Here is a 9,134-nt window from a genome sequence, read left to right on the forward strand (position 1 = left end):
ATGGTGGGGGGAGCGCACTGGTGCAGCGCCGCGTGGGCCGCAGGGCCTGGTGGTGGGGAGGCCCGCAGGGTCCTGCCTGGCAGCGGGGACAAGGGCTCCGCGGTGGGGCGCCTTCGGCCTCGCAGGGGCCTGTTTGGAACGATTGTCACGGGAGAGTGGCTTGCGTCGGACTTCCGGAGTCTGGAGCTGGAGAGAATATTCGGGGATCAAGGTGCTTGCTTTCCAGGCAGCCCATAACCAGTTCAGTCCGGGCACTGCATATGGTCCCCTGAACTCTGTGTCGCCAAAAATACCCTAAATTAAAAAAAAAAATTCAGGAAGAACAAAGAATACAAAAAAAAAAAACCCAAAACAAACAAAAACAACACAACAAAGAAAAAAAAACCCGAAACCGCCCGCCCCCCCCCAAAAAAAAGCAATAACTATGGAAAAAGATGTTTCCTTGGTCAGATAAATTTGGGAAGTGTTACATATAATATTTCTTTTAAAAAATATGCATTTATATGTTAACACGTTAATAGCCCTATAGAAACGTCAGTAAAGAGATTATTTCAAATTAATCAGTTATTCCCCATGCTAGTAGACCAAAGAGTTAAGTTTTATTTTTGCATGGAAGAAGGAAAAAAAGAACTTTGTTTTTCAATGTAATGAGTCGGCTCCCTGCTGCAGGTTTTTTTCTAACTTATATGCAGTTGCGACCAGTGGACTATTTTCATTAGGACAAAAATTTACATTAACGTAACAAAGCATTTGTTTTAACAGACATAGGGTTATTCCTAACATCCTGGCTGAATAAGCAAATATCCTGACAGAACATACTTTGAGCTCTGGCAGCAGTATTTCTGAAGTAAAAATGTTTTAGCTGCAAGGATATATAAATAAAGAGCATAAGATTTTTTGCTTAGGTGTATCTCAGGTTTTTATAGCTACTGAAAAAATCCTGTTCTCTACCTGCAAGTGCTGTAGGGTGCTGTAATACAGATTGTTGAGACTGTAGGGCATTTTATAGTGAAAGGGAATTTTCCCCACTTCCTCTTGCCCAATGTTATTTTATTATTTCCCTCCTGTGATCATACATTCAGTGATAAGCTTATTAGTTATTACTCTGTCATTTAGAAAGATCAAATTTTGCCTTTGGGACAAAATAGATGGAATTCAAGGTGATTATGCTAAGTGACATAAGCTAGGAAGTGAAAGACAATACCAAATGCCTTCACTCATATGAAGAATGTGAATAGCTAAAGCAAACAAACTGACAAAAAAAACCCTCACAAAACTAACCCATAGATTCAGTGAATTTTATGGTGCTTATCAGAGAAAAAGGAGTAGAGGTGAGAGGAATGATTAAAAGGCTCTTTTTCATTATGGACTGACACTAGAACACTGCCAGTGGAAATGATGAAAATCTACACATATTGACATATGAAGTGAAACCTCTGGAATTTCACGGTATTGTAGACCAATGTTAAAAAGAATGGGTGCTGGGGTGTAGGAAAAAAACCCAAACTTTGTCCTGGGGGTCGATGCCCCAAAGTGGAATTGCTGGGTCATATGGAAGCTCAATTCTAAGTTTTCTGAGAACTCTCCATACTGTTTTCCAGAGGGGTTTTATAGGAAAACATTCCCATCAGCAGTGGATGAGAGTTCCTTTGTCACTACATCCTCCTCAAAACAGATCCTTCTTACTATGTTTGATATGTGCCATTCTCACTGGTGTGAGATGGTAGCCATATATCCAAAACACAGACTCAGGAAAAATGAAAACATGAGGGAATCTAAGCGGCAACCACTGCAATTTTGCATTGTGTCTGATGAGTTGACAGACCAGGACAGGGTGGGGTTGGGTGGGGAATGGAATATGGAACCACTGGTGGAGGGAAGTTGACACTGGTGGTGGGATTGTTGTTGAAATATTATATGCATAAAAATCAATTCTCAATAATTTTGTAAATCACAGTTTTTTTAATAAAAAAGAAAAAGGGAAAAAGCTTTTGTAGTTAGAGTGATATCACAATATAAGGACTATTAATATCAGTTTAAAGGTATTAAGACATAAATGAGGAAGAAAGCAGAACTCAGCTGAGGTTACACAAAACCCAAATGGTTTATTTAAATAAGGTCTCTGTTCATTATTAAAGCTACCCGGTGTCTATGAATATTTAAGGGATGGGGCAATTCACATTTACAAAATATTAAGGTTCAAGTTGGAATTGGTTGACTTTATATATCCTATTAGAAAACTGACTTTTGGGGCTGGAGGGATAGCACAGCGGGTAGGGCATTTGCCTTGCATGTGGCTAACCAGGGTTCGATTCTCTGCATCCCATATGGTTCCCCAGCACTTCCAGGAGTACTTTCTGAGTGCAAAGCCAGGAGGAATCTTTGAGCATTGCTGGCTGTGACCCAAAAGGCAAAAAAAAAGAAAGAAAACGGACTTTATTTAGTACCATAAAAGCAGATTGTCTCCTTTACCCAATATTTCCTTCTGATACAGTTCCTCTCCTAAAACTATAAGCATGGCCCTCATAAATTTAAGCACTAGATTGACACCTTTTCCTGGGCATTAATCCAAGTTCTTATACTTTACACTTTTAAATGTTGAAATCCTTTAACCTTATTACAGAAAAAGCACTCTTCAAAGAATCCAAACTTCTTAAATTAAGTCAGCATTCTTTAGCTCAACTTATTAAAATAGCAGTAAATAGTAAATCAGTTGGTAGGCCATCACATTGTTTTTAATACACCTACACCCAAAAATGCTTTTATCTTTCAATGAGATAGTAAGTTACAGATATTATTTTAAGTATATCACTGGATCTTGGATTGACTTATTTCATTTCTATTTTTATTTGTTATTGGATTCTTAAACTTTTTCAATCAAATTTCATTTTTGGAAGATATTAATCCAAGTCTGTTTTGTTATTTTGATATTAAAGCATTATTTTAATAAGAAATATTTAAGCACAGCGAGTAGGGCATTTGCCTTACATGCGGCCTATCCGGGTTTGATTTCTCCATCCCTCTCAGAGAGCCTGGCAAGCTACCGAGAATATCCTGCCCGCACGGCAGAGCCTGGCAAACTCCCCGTGGCATATTAGATATGCCAAAAACAGTAGCAACAAGTCTCACAATGGAGTTGTTACTGGTGCCCCCTCGAGCAAATCAATGAACAACAGGAAGACAGTGCTACAATGCAGTGCTATTACAATATTTATGTCATTTATTGGGATATAATTACCTATGACACGCTAGTTTCAGGAATATTACATAATGGTTCAATATTTGTATATATTTCAAAATTATTACCATAAAATGTCTAGCTGACATCAATTACCAAGTATAATTACAATAATTAATTTTTTTGTTATGAGAGTTTTTGTTGGCAGAGAGTCTCTTGCCCGCACGCCTGGCTGTCTTCCCCGGGGGCCCCTCAGAGGGGATGGGCTACATCTTCCCTCCCTGCCCCAAGCAGAGCTCCCGCGGCTGAAGATCACCGGAACCTAGCCACAGCCATGCTGGAGGCTCCTCTCCACATGTTCTGACAGGCCTCAAGCATGAAGGTACCGGCAGAGGAACCCAGGTGTGTGTAATCCCATCAATGGCCAACTTCCAGAGACTTAAAAGCAAGCTCCCAGAAGACCGTGGCCACAAAGCTTGTAGCCTACTTCTCCCTCTGGGAGAAACTAGCAAACTACGTAGAGTTTTCTGCCCACATGGGACAGTGTCCCAAAGCTTCCCATGGTGTATTCATATGCTAAAGCCAGTAACAAACCAGATCTCATTCCCCTGACCCTGAAAGAGCCTCCAGTGTGGCATCATTGGGAGGGCCAAGTGGAGAGAGGCTTCTAAAATCTTAGGGATAGGACGAATGGAGAGGTTACTGAGCCCGCTCAATAAATCGATGATCAATGGGATTCGGGATTCGTGATTTGTGAGAGTTTTTGTTGTAATTGTTTTGGACCACATCTAGCAATGCTCAGGGATCAAAATGCAGCTCTAGGGAATGAACCAGAGTTGGCCAAATACAAGACAGGTGCTTTGTCTCCTGTACTAACTATCTGTGCCCATGATGAGCACTTAAATGAGCTATTCTTCCAGTATTTAAATGTTTAATGCAGAATTATTAACTATTGTAATGATTTCATATATTACATAACTGAATAATTTTTAAATTAATTTTATTGAGGTACCATTAGTTTAAAGTGTAAATGTTTATCTGTCTTACAGTTCCAATGCTCTTATACCTCATTCACAATCAAAGTGCTGACATTCCTTGCCAATTCATTTTGCAATTTCAGTTGCTTTTAGTTTATTATTATTAGGGGGATGTTTGGGGAACACATGGCTGTACTAAGGGTTTACTCCTAGCTCTGAGCCCAGGGATCACTCATTGTGGTGTCAGGATCATATGCAGTGTTCAAAGGTCGAACTGGGGTCAGCCGTACAAGGCACACACCTTAAGTCCTGTTCTATCTCTCCATACCAATTCATTTCAATTGTGCTTTATCAATCAATTCTTCTTCCTTTTAAGAAGGTTAATTTTTCTTTGTATCATTTTATATCTGTCATATTATTAATCAATTGGTATTTTCTTCCCACAAAAAATGTTACAGCTGTAAGAGCAAGAACTTTGTTTTGGTTAACTCACACCAAATTCCTAAAAAATTTCCCAAAACATCACATATCCTTTATGAATATTATTTAAAGAAATTGATGGTTTTTATTCCCTTAAGAAAAATTATTGTAATAAAAAGTTTTACTTGAAATTATTTTAAAATATATTACTATTGACTATTTTAAAATATTTTTGATGTTCTTATTTTATGCTACAGTGGCCTAGTTCTCTACCTTTCTCTTCCTTGTGCTGATGTGGCTTGGTTTTCGTCAACCTCCAGCCTTCTACTAAGTTGCAGAGAAATCTCTCTGATGGAGACATATTTGAAGTTGATGTGGAAATTGCCAAATAGTCTGTAACTATCAAAGCCATGTTGGAAGATTTGGGAATGGATGATGAAGGAGATGATGGCCCGGTTCCTCGTACAAATGTTAGTGCAGCAATATTAAAAAAAGTTATTCAGTGGTGCACCCACCACAAGGAGACCCCTCTCCTCCTGAGGATGATGAGAACAAAGAAAAGCGAACAGATGATATCCCTGTTTGGGACCAAGAATTCCTGAAAGTGGACCAAGGGATACTTTTTGAACTTATCCTGGCTGCAAACTACTTAGACATCAAAGGTTTGCCTGATGTTACATGCAAGACTGTTGGTGTGTGCCAATGATTAAGGGGAAGACACCTGAGGAGATTCATAAGACCTTCAACATCAAAAATGACTTTACTGAAGAAGAGGAAACCCAGGTACACAAAGAGAACCAGTGGTGTGAAGAGAAGTGAAATGCTCTTATTTTATGCACTACAATTTAATCATAGGGCTTCATATATCCAAAGTTAAAACACACACCCTCCACCAGAGTGTTTGCGTCCCTCCACCACTATTTTAGTGTCTTTCCCACTCCCACTCATCCTGAGTAACATTGAGGGGCTGGAGCGATAGCACAGCGGGTAGGGCATTTGCCTTGCACCCAACCGACCCGGGTTCGGTTCCCGGCATCCCATGTGGTCCCTTGAGCACTGCCAGGAGTAATTCCTGAGTGTATGAGCTAGAAATAACCCCTGTGCAACGTCAGGTGTTACCCAAAAAGCAAAACAAAAGAAATTAACATGGCATTATAATACATATATTTCAGGTATACATCATTACAATTCAATCTCTACACACAAGTATATGTATGTATATTTTCATATTAAGGTAACCAAAATTCACTTATTCCTTAATGAATAGAAGTAGGCAGAGTGCTTTCAAAAGTGTTCTTGGGCTAAAATGAGTGATTTAAAAGCAGAATATTTATTATTATTTCAATGGAAAAATGCTTGAATCATTTCTATGCATAAGCTATTGCAGCAGGTACCTGGAACATAGAGATAGTCATACACCATGTCTTATCTGCTGTCAATAAACTACTTAGAGGGAAATAAAATGTATGCATGCATAACGCTTTAATTTGAGGTATGAAAAACACCAACATTTAGAGAGGGCACAGATAAGTTTCAATGACAGTAATAAGAGGAAAAAAACAAACAGGTTATTTTTTTGCTTATGAAATTAATGCAGATACCATAGGCAGGAGAACACTTGGTAAGATAGGTAAAAGTAAATAATTTGGAGGCAGCAGTACCTCAGACAAAGGGTAAATTAAATTTAGGGATAGAAAAATATAATCTATTAAGTCATTGTTATTTTAATATTTATTTATAGATTACATTTTAGAAAGTGATGTTTCATAATTATTAATGATAAAACACTTGTTCTGACAACACATAAACCTGTTTATGTTCTGCCACTTTAACCTAGGAAAGCCAAATAATCTTATTTAGTGGTGTTACAGGTAGACATGAGGTCAACAACAAAATATTCTGACTATGACACAAGGTCCTTTATGTATCAAATGTTGTTTTCATGCTTTTACACTTTTGATCACACATATCAGTGATAGTAATCTTGAGAACTTACATAGGGGGCCAGAGAGATTGTACAGTTTGTAGGTATTTGCATGCAGCTACATTGACTGTGACCCTCTGTGGCACCACGTATGATACCCTGAGCATTGCTAGGGGTCACTTTTGAGTACAGAGCTGAAACAGACACTGAGCACTGCTAGGGTGTGAACAGTTCACACTGTCTCAATTAAAACAGACAGAGAAGAAATAAAAATAAATTTGGGGGGCCGGAGCGATAGCACAGCGGGTAGGGCGTTTGCCTTGCACGTGGTCGACCCGGGTTCGATCCCCGGCATCCCATATGGTCCCCCAAGCACCGCCAGGAGTAATTCCTGAGTGTAAAGCCAGTAGTAATCCCTGAGCATCGCTGGGTGTGACCCAAAAAGCAAAAATAAATAAATAAATAAATAAATAAATTTGGGCCAGACAAAAGTAAACTTAGAACTGAGCTACCATATAAGCTAGAAACTCCACTTTCGGGGACCCCCAGGACAGGAAAACATTCATTAAAAAGAATTTATGCACACCATCATTAATTACAGCACTTTGTACAGTAACTAAAATTGGAAATCAACCTAGATGTTCAATGAGAGAACAGTGGGTCATAAAGACAAGGTATATATATATATATATATATGTATATATATATATATACCTATATATATAGAGAGAGAGAGAGACAGAGTGTAATACTACACAGCCATAAAATAATGATGAAATCATGCAATTTACTACAACATAGATGGAACTGGAAGACATCATGTTAAATGAAGTAAACTAGAAGAATGATAAACAAAAATGATATCACTTGTATCACTTGTCATCCCGTTCATCAATTTATTCGAGCGGGCACCAGTAACGTCTCCATTCATCCCTGTTGCATGCTAGAGTAGCCCAATGGCATCTGCTTGCTCCAGGAACACGAAGAGCCTCAAACCATTTATTCAGGGTCTTGATGAAGAAGTCTGACCATCTCGTAGGTGGGTGACCACACAGTCTTTGGACATCCCGTGGAATACAGTCCTTAACAGCTCTAGTTCAGTGGTTATCTCTTACATGATATTACTTGCATGTGGTATTTGTAATAACTGGATGAGGGAAAGCAATGTTTCAAGGGGAAGGGGGTTGCCCAGACCAACCTTGGCACCAGAGTATGGGGAGAAGGAAAGAAAGAGTGTGGGTGGGATTGGGGGAGAAGACAGATGAGAAGCAACAGGACCAGGTTAGGGGATTCAGATACAAAGGAGGTGTTAAGGAATGATAGAGACTAGTATCCAAATCACAGGGTCAACAACATAAAAATCAAGAGACCAAAACTTTAACAACAGAACTTAAAAAGGTGCCGGTCAAAGTAGCAGGCTGGAGGTGGGGAAGCCGGGACTGATATGAGACGAAGCCTGCGCACATTGTGAAGGGAAGTTGACACTGGTGGTGAGGTAGTTACTGCAATATTGTATGTCTAGAAGCCAACTATGAAGAGCTTGGTAAATTATGGTGCTTTAATAAAATTAATATACATATAAATTAATAAACTTGACAGTTTTCAGTTATCTTGACAAATAGAGTAGCGTGCAAATGGAAAAGAATGAAAAAGAGACAGAGATAGGCTTCCCTTTAAATTTACATTTTTTTAAAAAACTGAAATTTATGTGTCATACAGTTTTAGTGTAAATGTACAATTTAGAAAATATTTAAAAATAGAAAACAAAAAAAGTTCTTATCATTGTAGCATGAAATGCACTTCATTCTATTTTCAATGAATAATTGTTGAGGAACAATTGTTTATAATGAGGTGAGCCAGACATGGACTAAAACATGATTAACATGTGTCATTTATCAAAATAGTCAATTCTAGTAGGGAGAGTCAGGCAGCTTTCCAAAATGTCTTAATCCATTAACTGAAAATTATTTTAAATGCATGCAAGGAACTTCAGAAGAAAAGTAATGCATATGCCTATTGCTGGGGAGACTTTTGAGATGATTGTACTGAACCTGAAATTTGAGAAAATAGATTTCAATTTGCCCCAATGGGAGGTAGAATTTCAAGAAAATGATATACCATAATCAGAATATAGAAGCAAGGTGTCAAACCTTTCTTAGATTTTATCTTTATTGAACAGTCTGTGCAATGTTGTTTATAAAGTAATTGAAAGACAAATACTTGATATGAATATGTTTCATAAACTGAAAATAATAAATGAGATCATTATTTTTCTTTCATTAAAAGCCCAGTAAAATATTCTCATGAGTTACTTTTTAAATGTACTCTTATTACACTAATAATACATAATAGTGAAGCATTCAGTTGTAAATGAAAGCTGTGAATTGAGAAAAATGAAATGGCTAATTTCAGACTGATGATCTATATGATGACAAATAACTGCTTCAGTGAATTTTTACTTGTTATTTGATAGGTTGTCATTGTGTATGCAGATGTAAGCAAAGAGTAAATGCATATTTGGAGTGCATCTTTGGATGCACTGATTCCACATTCTTGTTGTCATGGCTACCTGTCTTAAGCAATAAAAAAACTGAGCAGATGTTCCTTTCTTTAAGTACCTACATCAGCTTTTTAT

At 38.0% G+C, this 9,134-nt stretch overlaps 1 pseudogene; it reads left to right on the forward strand.

Annotated features, from left to right (window-relative positions):
• Positions 1-5,394, forward strand: LOC101548417 (S-phase kinase-associated protein 1-like; annotated as a pseudogene).
• The last annotated feature ends 3,740 nt before the right edge of the window (positions 5,395-9,134 follow it).

Source organism: Sorex araneus, chromosome X, assembly GCF_027595985.1.
Source record: "Sorex araneus isolate mSorAra2 chromosome X, mSorAra2.pri, whole genome shotgun sequence".
Lineage (NCBI taxonomy): Eukaryota > Metazoa > Chordata > Mammalia > Eulipotyphla > Soricidae > Sorex > Sorex araneus.